Source organism: Dromiciops gliroides, chromosome 2, assembly GCF_019393635.1.
Source record: "Dromiciops gliroides isolate mDroGli1 chromosome 2, mDroGli1.pri, whole genome shotgun sequence".
Taxonomy (NCBI): Eukaryota; Metazoa; Chordata; class Mammalia; order Microbiotheria; family Microbiotheriidae; genus Dromiciops; species Dromiciops gliroides.
In genome coordinates, this window is record NC_057862.1 from 359,099,358 (window position 1) to 359,122,358 (window position 23,001).

The window sequence follows — 23,001 nt, forward strand, 5'->3', positions numbered from 1 at the left end:
CCATACTCTGCCAGCCAGAGACGTAAGAGATTTTAACAAAATATATTGAGCTACCTGATGCCTTTGATGCCAAGTCAGACATTCAGAGGTAAATTGAGGATCAGAACAGGCAAAGATAAGACAAAACTTGACCTAGGGGAAAGATTGCTAGATTTGAAATTGGTCTGAGCTTGAATCTCACTTTTGCGACTTGCTTAGCTGTGTGACCCTGGAAAGGTCTTGGGACTTCCCTGAAGCCTCATTTTTCTCATTTATCAAATGAGGAGATTGGCATAGATGACTTCTGAGGTTCCTTTTATCTTTGACTAGGATTCTATTACCCTAAGTAGTTGATGATGCCTTGGGTGGAGAAGAAGAAAGAGGACTGGGAAATGGTGGTAGAGATGTTGGTATAGGATCTATAAGAATAATGGGGGGGGGCAGCTAGGTGGCATAGTGGATAAAGGACTGGCCCTGAATTCAGGAGGACCTGAGTTCAAGTCCATCCTCAGACATTTGACACTTACTAGTTGTGTGACCCTGGGCAAGTCACTTAACCCTCATTGCCTCGCCAAAAAAATAAAATAAAATAAAATAATGGGAAGATAATAAATGAGAAGTTAGTCTTGGTAGGCACATTTTGGAAAATTGGCCCTACTGGCTCTGCCTCTCTTGGGAGGAGCTGGATCAGAGACTAAAATATGGGTGTTCTGGGCTCGAGGCCCTGCCATTGATCAGAGGCACAGGGATCAGCACTTTCAAGTTGTTCTCATTATTCTACTAAGGAGTACCTGGGGTTTCAAACTGGTGACCCAGTTCCCAGGTACAGTTTGAGAGGGGAGCCAGGTGCAGCCCCCTCAGATCTTGCCCTTTTGGTAGTTTTAGGTCGATGATGGGTGGTATGAGGAAAGTATGTAGTTGTACGGTAATGATGTTTAGTGAAAAGAGCCCCACACGTGCTGTCAACAGGCTTGAGCTTGAGTCCTAGCTCTCTATTTCCTTATCTGTATAATGGGCATAATCATTCTTGTCCTATAGACCTCAGAGGGTGGTTGGGAAATGTTTCTTTAAACCAGTGTGCTTTGTAAACTGTCAAGTAATAAAGAAATGTGAGTCGATAATGACAAGATCTGTGTTCTCAGCTTCGCTGGATGTCATATCCCCTCCTCTACTTTCCCTGCCTTTGCTTAGGCAGGTTCCAAAATCCTATTAAAGGGTAGTAGAGACCTTTGTTTGGTTTTTGTTTTAGTTTTAGGTTTGGGGTCTTTTTGTTTGTTTTTTTAGTAAAGACCTTTAACAACCATCTGGCTGGTTTCCTTAATTTTTTCCCCCTTTTTTTCGGGGCAGTGAGGGTTAAGTGACTTACCCAGGGTCACACAGCTGGTAAGTGTCAAGTGTCTGAGGCTGGATTTAAACTCAGGCCCTCCTGAATCCAAGGCAGGTGCTTTATCCACTGCGCCACCTAGCTGCCCCAGGATGGTGTGGTTTTAAGATCACAATCCTGGGATCAGTCAACCTGGGTTCCTATCCTGACTCTGACACCACCTATCTGTGGCCCTGGGCAATTAACTCAAGCCTTTCTGACCCTCAGTTTCCTCATATATAAAATGGGGGAAGGGGAGTTAATAATAAACATACAGCTTACATCAGACCTACCACAAGGTTGTTATGAGGAAAGAAAGAACTTGAAGGAGGTACCTGAGTAATAGCAATCAGTGGTCTTGTTCCAAATAGCCCAGCTGTGTGCCATGGGTGAAATCTGCCAGAAATGTACTGTGCTGTTTGTGCTTTGTTACTGGCTGGGCAAGCCTGGACTCCTGAGGGCAGGGTGCTGCTGAGGTCAGAGCTCTCTGGTGTCCTCCTAAGTATGCTCTGGTCTTTTCTTGCCCTGAGCCAGCAGGTCTCCACATGCTCCACCTAGGGACAGAATAGGGAACTTTACAGTTTGACTCTTGCTGAACTTTTAAAAAGGGGAAAATAATAACACCCCCCCCCAAAAAAAAGAAGAACAACAACAAAACCCAACTCCTGTTAGAAGTAACACACAGGTTAGAGAAAGATGGGGAGTGGAGTAAGCCTGCTGCCATCCAGGAAGCCCCCGGTGGCTTTTATAGCTGGAAAAGAAGGAGAAATCATTGGTCACAGGATCCAGAGTAAAGGAGAAACAGCCCAGGTGCTGCCGCAGGGGCCTTGACTGACTGACTGACTGACTTATTCATTCATTCGTTCATTTATTTATTTTTTGCAGGGCAACAGGGGTTAAGTGACTTGCCCAGGGTCACACAGCTAGTGTCAAGTGTCTGAGGTCAGATTTGAACTCAGGTTTTCCTGAATTCAGGGCCAGTGCTTTATCCACTATGCCACCTAGCTGCCCAGGGACCTTAACTTATAATAAGAGACAGGAGAAATTAGGGTTAGGGTTAGGGTTAGGGTTAGGATTAGGAGAGGGCCTGCAGTACAAAGGGTGGATTCTCTCTGGGGGTTCCAGGAAGAAAGGGATGTGTATCATATCAGGTGGAAGGCACTGGGGGAATTGCAGCTTGCCGGGGTTGAAGGCATAGACATCCACACTGAGGACATCCCAGATTCCCTGGGAATTGCAGATTATTTGATGTTTGTGAAGTCCAGAATTAAAAATAATATATACAATGTTAGATTGTATCAGGCATGGAGCTAACAGAGAACAGGAATGAGTGGGTGGGGACCCCATGAGCAAAACGATCAGCATACTGGGGTGTGTGTGTATGTGTGTGTGTGTGTGTGTGTGTGTCGAGGTTTGTCTGCCTGCCATAGAATTTAGATTAACTGGGGAAAAGTGGAAGAGAACATTGAATTAGAGGTGTGGTCACCTTCTGGAGAGCCTTGAATTGCTATGCTGAGGGCTTTGGGTTTCAGCCTATACTCAGAGGAGGATGGGGGTGGGGGGTGGGGGGTAGAGTGAGAGTGAAGGTTAAATTGAGTTGAACCATAAGAAGATTCTGAGAGCTAGGATGAGATTGCTTTAAATAGAAAATACATGGGGTATCTATACCTGAGGGCTGTGGTTCATGGGGAAGATTGGAGGGGTGGGAGAGAGGAAGGAAAACTGGAAATTGGAGAACATTTAGAAGATGTAGCCGTGATCTGGGCTTTGACAGAAGAAGGATCCAAGGCTAAAGAAGAGGACTCCTGTAGAACACGGTTTCCCTTAAGGGCAAGGACTCTGTTTTTCACTTCTGAATTTGCATCCCCAGCATCTAATACAGTGTCTTGCATACAGGCACATCACAAGCGCCCTTAATAAATGTTGGTAGAAGTAAATTGAAGTCTGAGGATACCAGCACTCAGGCTGGAAGAGATCTTAGACTGAGGCCAAAGCACTCCTTCACCATCCCCACCACCATTTTAAAGGTGAGAACTGTGAGGCCTATAGAGGTGAAGTCCCTTACCCCCAAACAAGCAGCAAGTCCGTGCCACAGGTATGACTAGATTTCCAGGGTGGTCCTTGTAGGATCCAGGTGTGCCGATGCTGCAATCAGTCCCTAAAGGAGAAGTCCTAGAGAGGACTAAGAGCCATCAGAAGCACGGGACTGGAATGAAACCAAAGGAATCCTTTCTACTGAAGCTTGGGAAGAGATGTGTAGAGGCTGGGAGTATTAGAAGCAAAAATTGTTATGGGTTGACATTTCAAAAGCAAAAGAAGGAGTTGAAATGCTGAGCTTGATCCAAGGGGTTTTCCACTTCAGAATCTGGTGTCTTCTGTCAGTGCAGTTTGGAAAATGTTCAAATGGTCGATCAGAGAAGTTTATAGCCAGAAAGGTCCAGGGAACAAAGGATGCCAGAGCCGGAAGGAGCCTTAGACATCTTCTTTGGGAGTTTGAATTATATGCTCCATGACATCTCTAGGATGGTGACAGTTTTTAGTCTGAAGGAACATTTCAACTTCAGGAAATAACTTTCATTGGAAAGGATGCTATCCTCAGGTACATTTTTTCTTTTCCCTTTGAATCAAGTGCAAATAGCAAAGCAGATAAGAATAAAATAGAATCTCATGACCAATTTTTTTTAAAAGGGTGTGAGTGATGCCCTTTGCTTTTTCCTTGTAGTCATATCTGGATAAACTTCCCATCTCTACCACCAAATGAGCCCCCCTTTTTTTCTTTTAAAAATAGTTTTATTTTTCTAATTACATGTAAAGATATTATTCAACATTCATTTTTAAATTTTATTTATTTTATTTATTTTTTAAATTTATAAAGTATTTTATTTTTTTTCCCGTTACATGTAAAGATAGTTCTCAACTTTTGTTTATACAAGCTTTCCAATTTCAGATTTTTCTCCCACCCTCCCCTCCCTCCCCCCTCCCCTAAACATCAGGTAATCTGATATAGGTTATATATGTGTGTGTATATATATAATAATAACATTAAACATATTTCTGCATTAGTCATGTTATAAGAGAAAAATCAGAGCAATGACAAAAAACCTCAAAATAGAAAAACAGCAGCACCCAAAACAAAAGAAATAGTATGGTTCATTCAGCATCTATACTCCATAGTTCTTTTTTTTTTTCCTTGGATTTGGAGATCCTCTTCTATCATGAGTTCCCTGGAACTCTTCTGGGCCATTGCATTGGTGAGAAGAATATAGTCCATCACAGTAGGTCAACACACAATGTTGATGATACTGTGTACAGTGTTCTTCTGGTTCTGCTCATCTCACTCATCATCAGCCCACGCAAGACCCTCCAGGTTTCTCTGAACTCCTCCTGCTCCAAATGAGCCCTTCTTATAGTGAAAGGAATAAAGCCAGATCAATGCAGTGACCCTATATTACACCATGTGCAGCACTCTACACCTGGAGTCCTCTGGAGCCTCTGTCCCCAGAGAAGGGAAATGCTGTTTCATCTCTTTATCTAGAGCCCAAATTGCCATGACCCGAAGTACCAGTTCATTCTTTTCCTAATTTCTTCGCTAGGAGAGCCTGCTTTAGAAAGCTATTCTTTCTAGTCACCAAGTTGATAGCAACATGTGCAATCTCTGGGTCACAAAATGGACTCACAGGTGAGGGCACCAAAGCGATCCCACCCTTGTTTGTTTTCTCCTTATAAAATCTAGTTTGGCAATCCAGGACATTTAATTTCCATCCCAGAATCTGTAGTAAAAAAAAAATAAATCAAACATGGAAAACTTTTGAATAATTATCTCGTGTTGAAACAAACTTAAATAATAAATACCGTATTGATGCCAAGTGAGGAAACGATTAGACTTAGTCGATAAATAAATCTGTTAACATAATCCATCATGTGCCAATTTAAATAATGAGCATTTTGATGTAGGAGTATGTTTGTTAAATGTACTGCAGTGATTCTGTCTTTTGTGTGAGGCCGGCACACTGTGGAGGTTTCCTAATTCTTCACTGATAATGAAGCTGCATTTTTTTCCCCACCAAGAGGGTTGTTAACTACTTACTCCTTGGGAGAATGTATTTATGAGTGTAACTCCCTTTGGCTTTAATAGGATTCATTCATAGATCCTATTGGGTATCAATAACTAAGAGTCTTCTTATACTGTAATTACAGAACACCAGAATTGGAAGGCTCCTTAAGAGACTATTTCACACACACACACACACACACACACACACACACACACACACACACACACACACACACACACACCCCTCTCACCCTCCACTCCTCCATCTTGCAGATGGCAAAACTGAGGCCTAGAATGGGGAAAGGGACTTGCCCAAAGTCATACTCCCTTCCTTCCCCTGAAACCTCTGTTGCAGTTTTTATAAGCTCAAAACTTGGCCAATGCTTTCTGAGCTGTCTTTTATAGGAAATAATAAAAGCAAATGAAGAGGATAATAAAAATTTGTCTTCCTTGCCAAGGCCTAGAAATGAGAGGAGGAAGAGACTGATTCTGCTTCGTGTAAGCTTGCTAATAGCTTGTGCCATGGTAGGATCAGATGCTCCTTTTGACAGGCTCTGGAGGTCTAAAGGAGTGTGAACTCTCAAACAGGGAGAGAGCATGTCCAGAGTCACACCTTTCCTCCACTTACTGTGGAGATGGATAAGATAGAGCTGATGATTGCAATGGAAATAGACAGGTGGGGGCTAAGTTCTTCTGCTTTCTGCTTAGGCATGGCCAACAGTAGGTGCGAATAGTTGGTGGAGTTTTGGCTTTCATTGTTTGAAAAATGAAAAGTTTTTTAAAAAAAAAAGTATGAGCAGCCTGTGCTCTGGAATTCAGTTTCCCCAACTGTCAGGGTTTCAGAACCCCTAAGCTCCCATCTAATTCTGATGACCTGTGATCATTTTGTATGCATCATGCCATATCAAAAGGCAGGAAACAAGAAGTCCGGCTTTGCGAAGTATTATTTTATATCTGTAGAAAATTCTGTATTGGCACACATGCTCAAGAGAATTCATTCTTGCAGAATTGGCTGAACAGGAAACATCTGTAAAGTGCAAACTGACTTTAAACCCCACTGACTTGCATTATAAAATCTGAAACATAGTCACAAAGAGGGGGCGGGGAATCTCCCCAATAGATTATTACAAAAACTTTTTAGGAAGGTAGCTCTTTCTTTCACATGTGAGGCATTGTCTTTGTTTACATTAGTTGTTGTTGCACTGCATTTAAAGTTTTTTCTTTTGCATCTTTCCATTCCTCATTGGCTATATTCCAGCCTCTAAAGAGCATAAAGATGCTTTTCTTATGCCAGATATACTTGGCTCCTCTAGCAATAACTAGAACTTTGTCTCTCCTTTTTATTTGTGTAGCCAGAATAGAACAGTGTATTATAGTCTAGATTATAACCACAGCTTTATTCTTAGTGAATTGTGTGACTGTGGACAAGTCCTTTCCCCTCCTCTGGGTTGCAGTGTCTTCTTCAAATGAGAGGGTTGAACTAAGTAACCTTTTCCCCCCCCATTTAAAAAAAATATTTATTACTTATTTATTTTTAGCATTCTTTTCATTTTTAAATTTTGAATTCCAAATTCTCTCCCTCCCTCCCATCCCCTATCATAGCCACTGAGAAGACAAGCTATATGAAATCAGGGTGTTTTTTTTTTTAAATAATAAACATTTAGAAAGAACTGATATTGAATGAACACAGACTGAAGCATGCTACTTTGCATTTTCCTCTTTTTAAAATTTTACTTGAGTCTTTTTATATAAAATGACTAATATGGTAATGTTTTACATAATTGCACATATATAACCTATATCTGATTGCTCACCACCTCAGGGAGGGGGGAGTACTGGGGGGGAGGGAATGAGAGAGGGATAGAATTTGGAACTCAAAACTTTAAATAAATAAATGAAAAACAAATGTTTTTATTTATAGTTTTGGGTTCCAATTTTTATCCTTCCTTCTGACCCCCCTCCCTGAGGTGGTAAGTAATCAGATATAGGTCTAATTAACCTTTTTTAAAAAATGTAAATAGTATTTTATTTTTCCCAAATTCATGTAAAGACTATTTTCAGCATTCCTTTTTTTTCTTATTTCTTTGCCTTTTTTTCTTTTGGCGAGGCAATGAGGGTTAAGTGACTTGCCCAGGGTCACACAGCTAGTAAGGGTCAAGTGTCTGAGGCCAGATTTGAACTTAGGTCCTCCTGAATACAAGGCCCGTGCTTTATCCACTGCGCCACCTAGCTGCAGCATTCATTTTTTATAATATTTTGAGTTCCAAATTTTTCTCCTCTTCTTCCTCTCCCCCATCCCTAAGATGGGAAGCAATGTGATATAGGTTACATACGTGCAATCATGTAAAACACATTTCCACATTTGGACTAAGTAATCTTTAAAGTACTTTCTAGCTCTAACATTCTTGGAGTCCTTTCCCCCCCCCCTTTTTTGGGACATAGCATCTAATAGAGTCAGGTTGCCATATTATGCTTCACTAGTACCACTGATGAACATATTTCTCTGGAAGATTCTTGGGATCCTAAATTACCGGGGTAGGAAAAGACCTCTCTGTCCTCCTTCTTGAGCCTTTGACCAAAGAAGAAAGATATTTGTTTCCTGATGTAACTGAGAAATTCTACATATTTATTTGGCCCAGAATTCCTGTCAACGTTTCTTCTGCTGTAAGGGATTGTAGTGAAGCAGAATGTATTATTTCTCTTTTTCTGCTTGCCTCTAAAGGCTTTTCTCATATGGAAGACAGCACATTCCCCACCTGCCTGTGGGCTAATTTGTATGTGATGATGCTTATGGATGTTCAATTCCCAAGAATTTATTGGAGATCAGGGAAGGTGTCACTACAGGCAAGATGCCCATTCAGGCTTGGGCATAGGCAGCTGAAGAATGACATGCAATTGGCTCCCAGCGTTCCAGGGAGGCCCCTTCTATTCTATCTGACTTTGCACCTTGTGCCATTTCCAAATGGATCTGGGGGCATTTCTGAGCTGTCCTGATTGGTGACCTTTTCCACAAAGCATTTTCAGCTGCATCATTGGAAAAGTCATACATTCAACTCTAAGACATCTCCTTAGGTCATCTAATCCAAGACCATTTCCCCCTATTTTTTTCTTTTATTTTAAAAATGTCTTTTGTTTTTCTTTTACATCTCAGCTGTTTGCTTCTCTTCTCCACCCACCACCATCACCACTGAACTCTTTCTTGTACCAAAAAATGAAAACAAAACAGTTAAGCATACTGACCCCCCAAAAAGCAACCCAGTCTGACATGTTTGTTGTTTTCTGTCTCTCTCAACCAAGAGGGAGATGTGTATTACATCCTCTGTGTTCTAGTATTTACTATTCATTGTGATTAATCTGCATTTGGCTACTATTTGTGTTGTTTCTGTTTACATTATTACAGTCCTGGCTTATGTTGTTCATTGGCTACTCCATTGCCTTTGATCTTGCATTAATTCATACAAGTCTTCCCAAATTGACCTGGTGAATGTTACTCCTGTCCATCCATGTCCTGCAATTTGTTCAGCCATTCCCCAACCATTTGGTGCTTATTTCACATGCAGTTTTTTTGCTAACATAAAGTTCTGATGAGGCTATTCTGTTATATAGGGGACTTTAATTTCCTCTGTTGATTATTTCCTGTTTATTCTGTTTTTAGCTTCTTTGTAGGTAGTTGTTTGCAGTTGTCTTACCCATTAGATTGTGAGGGTAAGGATTATCTTTTTGCCTTTGTATCTCCAATGCCTAGCAGAGTGCCTGACACACAGTAGGTGTTTAGAATACTTATCGATTGACCAACCTTTCTTCCTACTCTTGATCTCATTGGCAATATTTGCCCTACAGTAGTGGAACTGTTGAGTCAAAGGGTAAGAACAGCTATGGGGACATTCTTGAATAGTTCTAAATTATTTTCCAGTATACCAATACTTATTTTTATAGATGAGAAAAATGGGTCTCAGAGATTGTTATGGTACTTGCCCAAGGTCAAATAGGTCGTACATAGCAGAAATGGGATTAACACATGGGTCTTCTCTTTTAAAAAATTTAATATTTTGGTTTTTTCCCCAATTACATGTAATTATGTGTTTTTATTTTATTTTATTTTATTGGAAGCAATCAGGGTTAAATGACTTGCCCAGGGTCATATAGCTAGTAAATGTCTGGAGTCACCTTTGAACTCCAGTCTTGACTCACGGGCCAGTGCTCTATTCATAGTGCCACCTAGATGTCATAAAAACAAGTTTCAACATTCATTTTTTTAAAATTTCAAGTTCTAAATAATTTCCCTCCTTTCCTTTCCCTTTCCCCTTCATTGAGAAGGCAAACAATTTGATAGGAGTTATACTTATGCCGTTACAGCACAATTGACACAGAAAATACTCAGCCAGGTACTTGAGGTGGAAGAGAGAGAGTTTATTACAGGAGCCCAAGGGAGGGGTCAAACCTCCAACAATGGGCCCTGAGTCTTGTAGTCCACCTGGTTATGTACAGAAAGAGTAGGCGTGATATAGTGAGGTCAGTAGTCACCAAACAAAGGATGCGTAGTGGCACCTAGTGGTTTAGTCATCCTTACAGGAAAGCAAGATACATAAGGATGAGGTCAGTAGTTATCATACAAAGGAGGCCGGTCGCTGCAGCTAGGATCCAAGGCCAGAGCCTATCTGAGACAGACATGGTCAGAAAGCAGAGATTACCTTTGCAGTTGGGATACAGCAAGGCCAGGGTCTGTTTGAGACGGACAAGGTCAGAGGCTACATGTGATTTTCCACATCAATGCAAACATGCAAAATATGTTTCTGTATTAATCCACGTGGGTCTTCGGAATCCAAATCTATCACTCTTTCTACTTTATCATATTACCTGCCCCCAAAGGACATTAGTGCTGTCCTCTCAGGATTCTTGGTTAGTGGTGATTTAGCTGTAACACTTTGGGCCTTGCCACTATGGTTTTGGTAAAAAACCCCAAAACCCAAAAAACACAACAAAACAAAACGAACACATTCTTTCTTTCTTTTCTTTTTAAAAAAAATTTTTTTTTTAAATTATTTTTGCAGGGCAATGAGGGTTAAGTGACTTGCCCAGGATCACACAGCTAGTGAGTGTCAAGTATTTGAGGCTTGATTTGAACTCAGGTCCTCCTGAATCCAGGGCTGGTACTTTATCCACTGCGCCACCTAGCTGCCCCTTTTATTTTTTATTTTTGCAGACCTTCTTTCTTTTGTGTAGTGGGAAAAGAACACTGAATTAGAATCTCGATTATAAAGTCTCTGCAAATGATCTAGGGAAAGTGCTTTTAATGACTTGAACTGTGCCCAAATTAAAAGAATTGAGCTTCCCATCTAGATTGCAAGCTCTGTGAAAACAAGGACATTTTCTTTGTAATGCCTCTCCCCCCCATATCTCCCCATCAAATTTCTTTTTTTTCCTTTTAAATAGTATTTTATTTTTTCCAATTACATGTAAAAACAACTTTTAACATTCATTTTAAAATAAAATTTTGAGTTCCAAATTTTCTCCCTCTCTCCTCCTACCTCCTCCTTAAAATGGTAAGCAATTTGATAAAGGTTATATATCCCACCAAATTTCTGTGCATGGTACATCATGATTGTATTTGGCTTGAGGTAAACCAATTTATGGTCCTTTCCCTGAAAATGGCACTCATAACAGTACTCCTAGTAAATGAAGACAGACACTCCTGCTGAATTTGAATTTACAGTTATTGCCCTGATCAGAGTTCTGGTGTATTGTTTTTCTTATGTTGATAGCAGATAACAATAGCTAGCATTTTTAGAGTGTTTTAAGGGTTGTAAAGCGCATTACATGTATTACCTTATTTGATCCTCACAACAATCCTGAGAGTAGCTACTGTTATCTATCTCCATTTTCCAGATGAGGAAACTGAGGCTGAGAAGGGGTTAAATTATTTCTCTAGGGTCACAGGGCTAGCGAGTATCTGAGACAAGATTTCAACTGAAAGGTTTTGACCGTGGGCCCCACATCCTTATCCACTATCCCACCTCACTGCCAAGAGCGAATAATGAATAACCAAATGGATGGAACCTTCTCCATTGGTAACCAAGTGATGTGAAGAGAACATGAGGAAGATTCCCAGCATGTTGGGTAGACCCCCTTTATTGAATTGATGAGAGGAAATGAATGAGAGCTGCAAAGGATAGATTGGTGTGGCTGGGTTGTGGCCGCCACCACTGGCAGGAGTAACCACATCAGTGAGATCAGAGGTATGTGGAGTAGAGCAATAGCAGTAAATATCCTTGCAAATATCGACTCTGCCAGAGTGAGTATGAGCCCCCCAAAGGCCTTCTCTAATGAGAAATTTCTTAGCACTAAGATGTTAGTTAATAGTCTCCATTTGCTCTCTGCTCCCAGACTGTAAGCCTTGAGAGAACAGGGATTGCTTCTGCCTTGCCCTTCTTTCTATGTCCCTTAGGGCCTAGAACATAATAAGGATGGGAACTGGATCTGGGATTTTGTAGGTTTAAGAAAATCCCTGTGGAGGGAACTTCCTTTACCAATGGACGTTTCAATTTGCCTAGAGAATTGCCCAGAGCACTGAGAAGCCCAGGGTCACACAGCCAGGGACTTAAACACAATTTGTCCAGGCTCCAAGGCCTTCCCTCCATATCCCTGTACTGCCTCGCCTAGCACATAGGAAGTGCTTAAAAATACTTCTTGAGGGTATGAATGATTAAAAATGGCAAACAAGCCAGACTGTATGACTGGCAAGTTTTTGTTTGTTACTAAAATATTAAAAGATTGGATTAGATTGTAAGCTTCTTGAGGGCAGGAACTGTCCTTTGCCTCTTTTTGTATCCCAGCACTTAGCACAGTGCCTGGAACATAGTAGATGCTTAGTAAATGTTTACCGAATTGATTTGAAAAATTATTCACTGCTACTTTTTATTCTGTTGAATTTATTGAAAAGTTAATTAGCTTTCACCTCATTGAGAAAAAAAAATGAAAAGGACACTGACTTGGAATGAATTACATGACTGATAAAGGATTAGGGTTTTTGGTTCAAAGAGTTAGAGCTTGAAGGGACCAGTGTGAGGTCACCTAATCCAATCCCTTCATTTTGCCTATGAGGAAAGCGAAGTCCAAAGAGATGAAATGACTTAGCTTTGGACACAAAGATCGGAAGTGACAGAGTCAGGATTCAACTTGAGGCCCTCTCACTCTAAATCCAGAGCTCTTTGCAGTGCACCATGACATTGCCTCCATGTCCTCATCAGTAAAATGAGGAAGTTGGGTGAGATTGGCTCCAATATCCTAACCAACTGGCTCTGTATTCTCTTTCTGTCGAGATGCTAGCCACTGTCTAGATAATGCTGGCTTGTAAATGTTGGCTTTTATTTGTTCAAGTCGATGGATTTGGAAAAAAATAATTTTAAAAAGTGGACTTTTGGGGAGGTAATATGGTTGGGTGGTCAGATTGACTTGGGCAAGCCTCTCTTAGAATCAGAGAAAATTAGAACCATGGACTTTAAACAGCACTTTCCAGGTGAGGAAATTAAATTCCAGAGGGCTCAAATGACTTGCCCATGGTCACTTAGCTTATAAATAACAGTACTCTGATACAGATTCATGTTTTCTAAATATCAGACGCAGTGCTCTTTCCTCACTATGTGCTTTGGCCTTAGAATATAGGGTTTATATATTGGTTCAGCAAACAAATATCTGACTTTTTGTGTCTTGACTGAGTCCCATCAACTTTTTATCTGCTTTGCCAATTTAGTTGAGTCCTTCAATCAATAAAACCAACCAGTAAGCATTTTTTAAGCATCTACTATATGCCAGGCTCTGTGCTAAGTGCCTGGGATACAAAAAGAGTCAAAAGACAGTCCCTACCCTATCTCAAGGAGTTTACAGTCTAATGGGGGAGACAACATAGAAAAAGAAGCTATAGGAAATAATTAACAGAGAGAAGTCAGTAGAATTAAGAGGGGTCAGGAGAAGCTTCCAGGAGAAGATGGGATTTTAATTGGGACTTAGAAGAAGCCAGGAAAGTCAGTAGTTGAGAAGGGAGAGTATTCCAGGCATGGAGGACAGCCAAAGAAAATGGCCAGGAGCTGAGAGAAGGAGCATCTTGTTTATGGAACAGCCAGGAGGCCAGGGTCACTGGATTGTGGAGAGTCTGGTAGGGAGCAAGTTGTAGAAAGACTTTAAAAGGAAGAGGGAGCTAGGTTAACAAGGACTTTTGAATGCTAACCTGAGGATTTTTTATTTGTTCCTGGAGATAACAGGGAAGTACAGGAGTTTATAAGTGATACTGAAGGGATGTAAGAGTTGATTTCTTCTTTTTTTTTTTTGGTGAGGCATTTGGGGTTAAGTGACTTGCCCAGGGTCACACAGCTAGTAAGTGTCAAGGGTCTGAGGCTGAATTTGAACTCAGATCCTCCTGAATCCAGGGCTGGTGCTCTATCCACTGCACCACCTAGCTGCCCCAAGAGTTGATTTCCATCTACTGCAGTGTGACTTGTGTCCCAGCTGGGTGAGCCACTCATCTACAAGGAGAGCTTGTGCTCACTGGGGAGTTCCCCAATTTCTGTGGTGATTCTTAAATGTGTCAGTAGCAATCTCCTTTGAGTTCTGTAGTTTCACACATAAATACTGGCTTATTATAACATGTCATATTTTGAAAAGCAGCATGGTGTAGTGGAAGCCACCATGGGCAGGCAGCTCATCAGGAAATCAAGGTTCAAACCCTGGCTCTGACACTTGTTCATTGTGTGATTCTGGATAAGTCACTTCCCTTCTCTGGCCTCAGTTTCTTCATGTGTAAATTGGGTAGAGTAATACTTAGGCTTACTTCACAAGTGGTTGTGAGGAGAGTGTCTATAAATTGCAATGTTAAATAGCAGTTATTACTAAATTAAGAATGTCTGAACATTGTCCAAGTGACAAGAGTTTTGATTCTGCTGAAACCTGAACTTAAATATGTTGGGTTTTTTTTTATCTCCTTTATGTCTGGAGCCACATGCTAGGGATGGGAATACCAAAACAAACCTGAAACAGCCCTTGCCCTCAGGGAGCTTAACTTTCAATGGGAAAGACATGTGCATAAAGAGATATGTAAATAACATACCTAGAAGATAGGTACTAGGTAATTTTCTGAGAAGGCATATGTATCTGGGGATATAAGCAAATAATTCTAGAATAGGGCTTCTCAAACTTTTTCCACTTGTGACTCCTTTTTGCCTGAGATTTTTAATTAAAAATATTTTTAATCATAAAAGTATTTTATTATTTTCCAGTTACATATAAAGATGGTTTTCAACATTTGTTTTTATAAGATTTTGAGTTCCAAATTTTTCTCCCTCCTTCCCTTCCCTCCCCAAGATAGAAAACAATCTGATATAGGTTATATATGTACAATCACATTAAACATTTCTGCATTAGTCATGTTGTGAAAGAATAATCAGAACAAAAGGGAAAAACCTCAAAAAAAAAAAAAAGCAAAAAAAAAAAAGAAACAGTATGGTTCAATCTGCATTGAGATTCCACAGTTCTTTTTTCTGGATGTGGAGAGTATTTTCCATCATAAGTCCTTTGGAATTGTCTTTTGCCTTTGAAATTTTTACACAGCCCCAGGTATATAGTATATAAAATAAGCATACCTAACCTTTTACTATTGCCAAATTTTTTCATGAGACTCACATTTAGTTATGACATCTGATATAAGCAACCCACAGTTTAAGAAGCTTTGTTGTAGAAGGTGGCCTTTGAGCAATTTTGAAGGTTTGAAGTAAACAAGGGGTTCTGTAGGGGGAAAAAAAAAGTAGGAAGAAGGCTAATTGTGAAGAGCTTTCTGTGTCCAACTGAAGAGTTGTTATTTGATCCCAGAGGCAATAGGGAACCACTAGAGTTTATTGAGTAGGGGAGTGACATGATCAGAACTGACCTTTAGGAAAATCTTTTTGGCTGCTGTGTCAAATGGCTTGTAGTTTGGGGTAGACCAAAAAAGAGGCTGTTGCAGCCCTCCAGCTGAGAGGGGAAGAGACACTCTAATCAGTAATATTGCCAAACTCTGTGGAGCATGTTTGCAGGTGAAGTTTTCCCCTAAACTATGCATATACACATGTTATTTTGAAATCTCAGCCTTTTTTTTGTTCAAGCTGGGAAAGCAAATGCTATCAGAGGTTAGATGTAAAGTATTTCATTGCGGAAGAGTGTTTTATGAATGTGAGTTTTCTTATGTTTTGTTTGAGTCTTGTGAAACCTCCGGTTCTGGAAATCCCTGGGGAATGTGAGGCTTTGGGATAGCCAAGTTTCCCAGATAAGTGAATGTTTACCCCTCCTGAAACCTTTGTAGGACAGGAACAGGGCTTGGACCTGTGGTTTCATTGGTATAGGGAACTCCTGTACAGAGACTTTCTCTGCAATTTAAAATCTTAGAGCTGTCTAGAACAATGAGGGGTTAAGTATCTTGTCCAATGTTGCATAATGTATCAGAAATAGGATTTGAACCTAGGTTTTCCTGGTTTTTGTTTGTTTTATTTTATTTTTTTTGTTTTGTTTTTGGTTTTTTTTTTTGCGGGGCAGTGGGGGTTAAGTGACTTGCCCAAGGTCACACAGCTAGTAAGTGTCAAGTGTCTGAGGTCGGATTTGAACTCAGGAACTCCTGAATCCAGGGCCAGTGCTTTATCCACTGTGCCACCTAGCCGCCCCTGTTTATTTTATTTTTTCAGGACAATGAGGGTTAAGTGACTTGCTCAGGGTCACACAGCTAGTAAGTGTCAAGTGTCTGGGGCTGGATTTGAACTCAGGTCCTTCTGAATCAAGGGCCGGTGCTTTATCCACTGTGCCACCTAGCTGCCTCCAGTTTTCCTGGCTTTGAGGGCCAATTCTCTCCATTATGATGTTATACTACCTCTCTAAGCCATGGGCACTTTTTGGGGAGGCAATTAGGGTTAAGTGATTTGCCCAGGGTCACACAGCCAGGAAATGTCTCTCATCCACTATGCCACCTATTTGCCCCCATCAGCACTTTTAAAAAGTTAGCTCTTTGGGTGACCCTGTAAAATGAACTCCACATTGCCCCATGCTCTTAGACTGAGGATCCTGGGCAGTGTCTTTTCTTGGTGACAGCTGATAAAGTATCTCATCATATCCTCAGGGACACGATAGGGAAAGATGGGATAGAATGTGAGCTCTCTGAGGACAGGGAGAATTTCACGTCTGTGTTTGCATCCTCAGCACCTAGTCCAGTGCCTGACAGTCAGTCTTGGGCTGGCTGAAGTTATGGGGCTTTAGGACTGCTGAAGGGCCGTACCTAATGGGTAATGATAAAGGAATCATTGTCAGTCTCTAGGAAGCTCTCCTTTGGTAGCCACAGGATCTGTCTTCTGCCCTGTTTTTGGCACTTTTTGGTGAGTGACTTTGGGTAAAAACACAAGGAAAGGGTCATATAATATCCAGATGACATGCAGTTGGGATGAAAGCTGTCAAATGTCAGAACCATTACCGCCGGGGGTCCAAAAAGCTCTTGGCAGACAAAAGAATGGGTCAGAAGTAACGCAACATAATTTGATAAGGATGAATATAAAGCCCTGCACCTGGACTCAGAACATCAGCTGCACAAGTACAGGATAAGGAAGCCTGTTTTGACAGCAGTCGGGGTGAGAAAGAGGGCTGGTGTTTTAGTGACTGCCAAGTTCAATATGAGTTGTCAACAGTGTGACAAGGGAGCCAGGAGCACTAATGAGCCATTGGAGCTAAGGAAGGAAGAAAATGGTCCTAATGTCCTCTCTGCCATTTCCACTCAGCTGACAGTATTGTGTCCAATTCTGGAGCCACGGTTTATAGAAAGGCCGTGACAAGCTGTAACATCCTAAGGAGGGTGGGCAGGATGGGGACAGTACTGGGCACCATGACACTTAATCCTTCAATTTGGTCAGTGTTTGTCTAGGCCTTGGTTGGGGAGGAAAGGCCCCCAGGAATATGAGGATCAGCACATCACTATCGAGGATAGCATGTCTCTCTCTTCTGTCCACATTTGAAAAATGTTGTGCCAAAAGACTCTGAATGGCCTGGTTGTAGGATCATATTAGAGATGAATGGGACCCTTTCACGGCCATTCGTGTCCTACCTTCACAACCTAGCTCTCTTACAGATTAGAAAACTGAGGGCCCAGGAAGGTTAATTAAGGTTAATTAGTCCATCAAGCTCAGAAGTCAGGCTTTGGGGTATGGGTTATATTCAGTTTGGTTTATTTAAACACATGTTTATTATGTATCTCCTGGGTATGACATGTTGTCCTTGGGGTTGGAGGAGATCCCAAAATCTGAGTTGGAAGGAACTTTTAAGGTCATTCACTCCAAACTACCTGACCAGGAATTTCCTTACATCCTTGAAAAGTTGTCAGCCAACCTTCTCCTGAACACCTCCAGTGATAATAGCTCACTACCTCTTAACCATTTCTCTTGGACAGCTCCCATTATAAGACGTTTTTCCTAATGTCAAGCCAAAAGCTCTCCAGCTTCTACCCAAGAAACCATTCATTTTACCACCTAGGCAGTTAGCACCTGGAACTGGGAAGACCTGAGTTCAAATTTGGCCTCAGACACTTAGAAGGTGTATGACTCTAGGCAAGTCACTTAACCTCTGTCTGCCTCAGTTTCCTCTGCTGTAAAATGGGGGATCATAATAGCACCGACCTCCCAGAGTTTTCGTGAGTGAGGATCAAATGAGATAATATTTGTAAAGCACTGAGCACAGTTGCCTTGGCTTGTAGTAGGTATTTAATAAATGCTTGTTTCTTTCCTTCCATCACGGAGATATCTAATCCTGGTCTAGGAGTGGCATAAAACATTGAATAATTATAAACATAATATTATGGGAGAACCAGACGAACTTTTAAGGCTGTCTGTTATCACCTTGTTTTACAAATGGGGTAACTGAGGTCCAGAGAGGCTAATTGACTTGTACAAGGTCACCCAGATAAGAAGTGCCAGAGCTAGCATTGGAACCCATGCCCTCTTTCCACTGTATCCCATGACCTTTCTTTGGACTTCCTTGGGAGGTGTTGTGTATTTTCTTACTGGGGGTCTTCATGTGGAGCCTGGATTTGTCCAGTATGTTGCAGTGGGAATTCCTTTCTGGGAAAGGTTCTTTTCAACTCTAAAATTCTGTGATAATGTATGTTAGATGGAAAGGGGGGGGAGGGGGCACACCAGACTGTCCTCACACATTTCTTCTACCATTTATTCCTTTACCAAAACTTCCAGTATAGTGGCAAGACGGTCTGTTTCAGGGGCCAAGGCAGAGCAAAGTTGGTTAGTCCAAAAATAATGAACTGTCCTTAAGTGATATATTCTCATATCCTGGTTACAGGATCATGGGGTTATGGATTGAGAACTCAGAGGAGATTTTAAAGCCATCTATTTCCATCTAGCCCTCTCATTTATAGATGAGGAAACTCCCTCAAAGGCTTTCCCCTGTCAAGGTCACTCTTCCCTGGAAAGGCCACTTGTCTCCCATAAACTGACTCATTGAGCAGTCCTGTTATGACTGATTAGGCTGCAGTGTGAATTTCTAATCATTTATTTTCACTCCTGAATTAATAGTGAATTAGTTGTAGAACTGCAGGTTTTTGTGACCTTAGTTCCACATTAAACTTCAAAACAGGAGTCACTTTTGGTTAATTTGTATTCTTCTCTACCTTTTCTCCCCCAGTAAAGGGAAAAAAAAACCCTAGAATCATAGAGTACTGGGACCAGAAGAGACCTGAGATAGGGGACTGTGGGTACACAGCCGCTGTGTGGCTTGGTTTTCCTTAACCTTCTTTTTCTTTGTTACAAGAAGGCTAGAGATCAGAGGAAGCAAGGAGTCTATTCACAAGTGTCCGTGATGTGAAAACAATAGTGATCAAAGACAAAACTAAAGGTGGACCTAGAAAGTATTTCATTGAATCCTTAGTCGATACAGGAGAAATTGAGGGTCTAGACATGAGAAAGACTTGACCAAGGTCATGGAGCTCTTAAGATACAACTGAGCCTTGAACCCAAGTTTCCTGACCTGTCCAGCTCTTCTTACAGCACATTGTTGGTTCTTCCATAAAACCATCTCCCATTTGGGTTCCTTTTTATAACTTGTGGATGTGCTTTTAAGGAAGGTTGTGCTAGCAGAGTGTAGAGAGGGTTAGGGTTAGCCTCCATCTTCATATACTAGAAAGGGAGGGAAGAAGAAGGAACTTAGAGAGAAACAGGGAATTGGCTTTGACCTGGATCATCCCTTCTGCCATTACTGGAGCCTAAGTAGGGATCCCTGTAGAAGGAGAGGAATGAGGACACGCATGGTCCCTTTGAGAAGGGCTGAACCTCCCACTATGGGAAGTCTTCCTGGTATGCTTCCCCCATTATACTCCTTGGGAAGAATAATTTGTTGGACAGCTCATGGAATTCCCTGGAGCCTGGGTCTCAGGGTGAGGGGGGTGAGGGGAGATTTTCCTGTTGGATGATATTAAATCAGTTATTCAAATGGGGGGAAATGTCATCAAGGTTGCAAATCCAAATTGCGCTTATATTCTCTCCTTTTCTTATACTTAACTCTCCAGTTTCTAAGGTACCATATAGCAGGATGTGAACCAGTACTGACATTTGAACACTAACTCTGAACGTCAACAGCGGCTAACTCCTACCCCACTTCCTGCCCATGTCCTGTCCTGGTGCTCCAACTCTCCTTAGTTGTGTGTGTTCCCCTCACTGGTTTGATCTCTTCACCAGCCTCCCAATCGTTTCTGCAGTTGTCTAATTTTAAACACATGGCAGTTTTGCAGTGCTAACTGAATCTAGGGTGGAGAGGCAGCTCGGTGTGAGTGATTTCCATTAGATCTCAGATTGTTTTCTCCTCTCACAGAGTTTGCAAGTTTACATTTGCCCCAATTCTGAGTTCTTATTCAAGTCTGATTTTGTGGGGGGGTGGAGTGGGACTCAGGGGACAGACATCCTTTGGAATGACTGCCTCTGTCAGTAAAGAGCATGGAAGAGGGGCCCCGGCCATCGCAGAAGCCGGCCACCCTAACAATAGTGGAAAGCAGAAGACAACAGAGAGAATATTAGGAAGCTGCTAGATAGATGAATGTCCCAACATTTGCCTTGCACCCTTGTCTCTCTGCACATCCACTGGGGGATCATAGGGAGAAGTTTGCACATTCTCATCTCTGTTATTGTCAGCCATAAAACCAAAATTACACTGTATTTTAACACGTTAATGTCAGATTGGCCAGGACCACTGGGAGGTGGTGTACTTAGTGACATCAGCTGGCAAGGAGCCTGTAACAGAGAGGGAGGGAAGGAGGGGTGAGAGAGAGAGAGAGAGAGAGAGAGAGAGAGAGAGAGAGAGAAACACACACACACACACACACACACACACACAGAGAGACAGAGAGGGAGAGGAGAGGGGGAAAGGGTGTGTGTGTGTGTGTATCTGGGATTCTGGGCAAGGTAAAGAGCTGGTCTGTTTGGCAGGACCATCCCTCTGGGATCCATCTGTGTTCCCTGGAATTGGACAGGCAGCTCTAGTCAGTGAGAAATCACAGATGTGAGAGAGCTGACACATGTCCAGCTAATGAAAGGAGGAGGAAGACTGGTCCCAGGCTGTGCTCAGAGATCAGGAGCAGGGGAAGAGGAGCATTTTATTCCTATTTCAAATAATTTGGCTTCTTGGCATCTGGATTGTGGTCATCTGGGCATCTAGGGTAAGTGAGACTTTTCATCTTGCTGCTGCTTTTTATGCTGAGATAGGCAGCATGCACGGGTGCCTTTCGGAGCTCTTGGTTGTCTTAGATGAGAACGATGCAGTGTTTCTGGGGGTTTGGTAGAAGAGCCCAACCTATAGGCGGTTGCTCAGCTTTGCACAGGCTAGCTTTGGGTTGGCTACATTGCCTGTCTGACTCTGTCATCTACCGCCGTTCAAATGCTGCATTTTGCTAAACGGAAACTTGAGGCAAAGAATCTAAGAGTAATACAGGACTCTTGCCCCTGGAAATGCAGTCCTGAAAAAGCATTTCAACAAAGGATAGATGGATAGATAGATAGATAGGCAGGCAGACAAACGGACAGATAGATAGACAATCATGTTGGGTCCTTCTGTGATATAGCTGAGGAAGGGATGTCTCCTTTAGCACCACCCTCACGGTCCCGGGTGTGAGACAAACATTTTTGGGGGGAGGCAGGGGGGAAGGTCTTTTTTCCTTGCCATATTTCATGCTGGTAGAGTCGTGGCTGCTCCTCATAGAATCACAAGGAGCCTGCCAGCCTTGCTGTTACTGTATCTGCTCAGGGTAACTGCTCTCAGGACAAGATTTTGCCCTGATGGTACGCGGTTGTTTCTGTGTGTTTCATGAAAACTAAGGGAGCCGGCCGCTCTTGCTGCCCGCTAGTAAATGCCTCTCTGGGAGGGAAGTTTGGGTCGTTTTCTAAGGCAACAAATCTACATCCGACCTTCCTTGTATGTCTGTGCTTCATTTTCCATTTCTAGGATCTCATGGCTTTAGAGCTGGAGGGACCCTCAGAGCTCATCTGGGCTGATCCCACCAAGTTTACAGATGAGGAGGCAGCTGAGGCCCAGAAAGAGACAGTGACTTGCCCAGGGCCACCCAGCTAGAAAGTAGCAGAGCTGCCATTCACACATGATTTTTGTCTATACATGGAGTTATTATTATTATTTTTTTTTTTTGGTGAGGCAATTGGGGTTAAGTGACTTGCCCAGGGTCACACAGCTATATTATTATTATTATTATACCAAATAAGCATCCCTGTTGTATGGGGTCAAGATGACCTCTGAGGTCCTTTTTGGCTCCGTTTTTAAGGCATCTAGATTCCTCTACAGTTTATTCAGGGAATAGAGTTAATTTTTGTGGCAGTAAAACCGTCATAATCCTTCCAGGTTGACAACACTCATCCAGACCCTGGGCTGAGATTTCACCCACAGCCTTGATCATTTTTTTTTCAGAAGGTCTCCCTTCTGTCTGCTTCTGCCACCCTGAGCCTCCATTGCCACAGCCCCCTTCTTACCATGCCTTTTAGTTAGTTCCAAAGACAAACTTTTTTTGTGGCAAATAACAATTAGAGGGGTGGTCTGGGTGTGAATATGTAAATGAGCCTGCTAGAACCCACCATCGGGGTAAACTTTGGAAAGTTGTCCCCAAAACCAGATCTGGAGCCTGTGGTTTTTGGACAGCCCCTGAGGAACACTGGTCTCTGCTTTTGTCCTTTGGAAACTCCCAGACAATCCTTTTTGAGGAACTGGGGCTTCTCTAGTGCACAGTGCTTGACACATAGTAGGCACTTAATGAATGCATATTGATTGATTGATTCTTCCCGCCTGTCCTCTTGTGGAGCCTAGATCAGCTCCATTTTAGCTCTAGGTTACATAGAGGTCCTAGACTTGACATGTCAGCCCAGACCTTCATCCCGGCCATCCTGGTCTCCAGGGGCAGCATGGGGGGCGGGGGGCGGGGGGGGGGAGTCTATCTGTTCTCCACCAGAGGTCTAAATGAACAGCTTACTGATACCAGCCCCGAGCATGCTTGTTCTTCCTTGTTGAGGGCATTGGAATGACCTCAGAGGTTTCTAGGTCTTCATTTTAG

The 23,001-nt window shown here is 42.1% G+C and overlaps 1 protein-coding gene across 11 annotated transcripts in view; it reads left to right on the forward strand.

Moving 5' to 3' along the window:
- Positions 1 to 23,001, forward strand: part of CBFA2T2 (CBFA2/RUNX1 partner transcriptional co-repressor 2) — a 181,282-nt gene that overhangs the window by 56,725 nt on the left and 101,556 nt on the right. For 5 of the 11 annotated variants that reach the window (XM_043985290.1, XM_043985295.1, XM_043985288.1 and 2 more), the window contains exon 1: positions 20,826 to 21,108. The exons of the other annotated variants lie outside the window; for them this stretch is intronic. The gene's annotated coding sequence lies outside the window, so the exon portion shown is untranslated. Of the gene's footprint in view, positions 1 to 20,825; positions 21,109 to 23,001 lie in introns of those variants that run through there. 11 annotated transcript variants of the gene reach the window in all.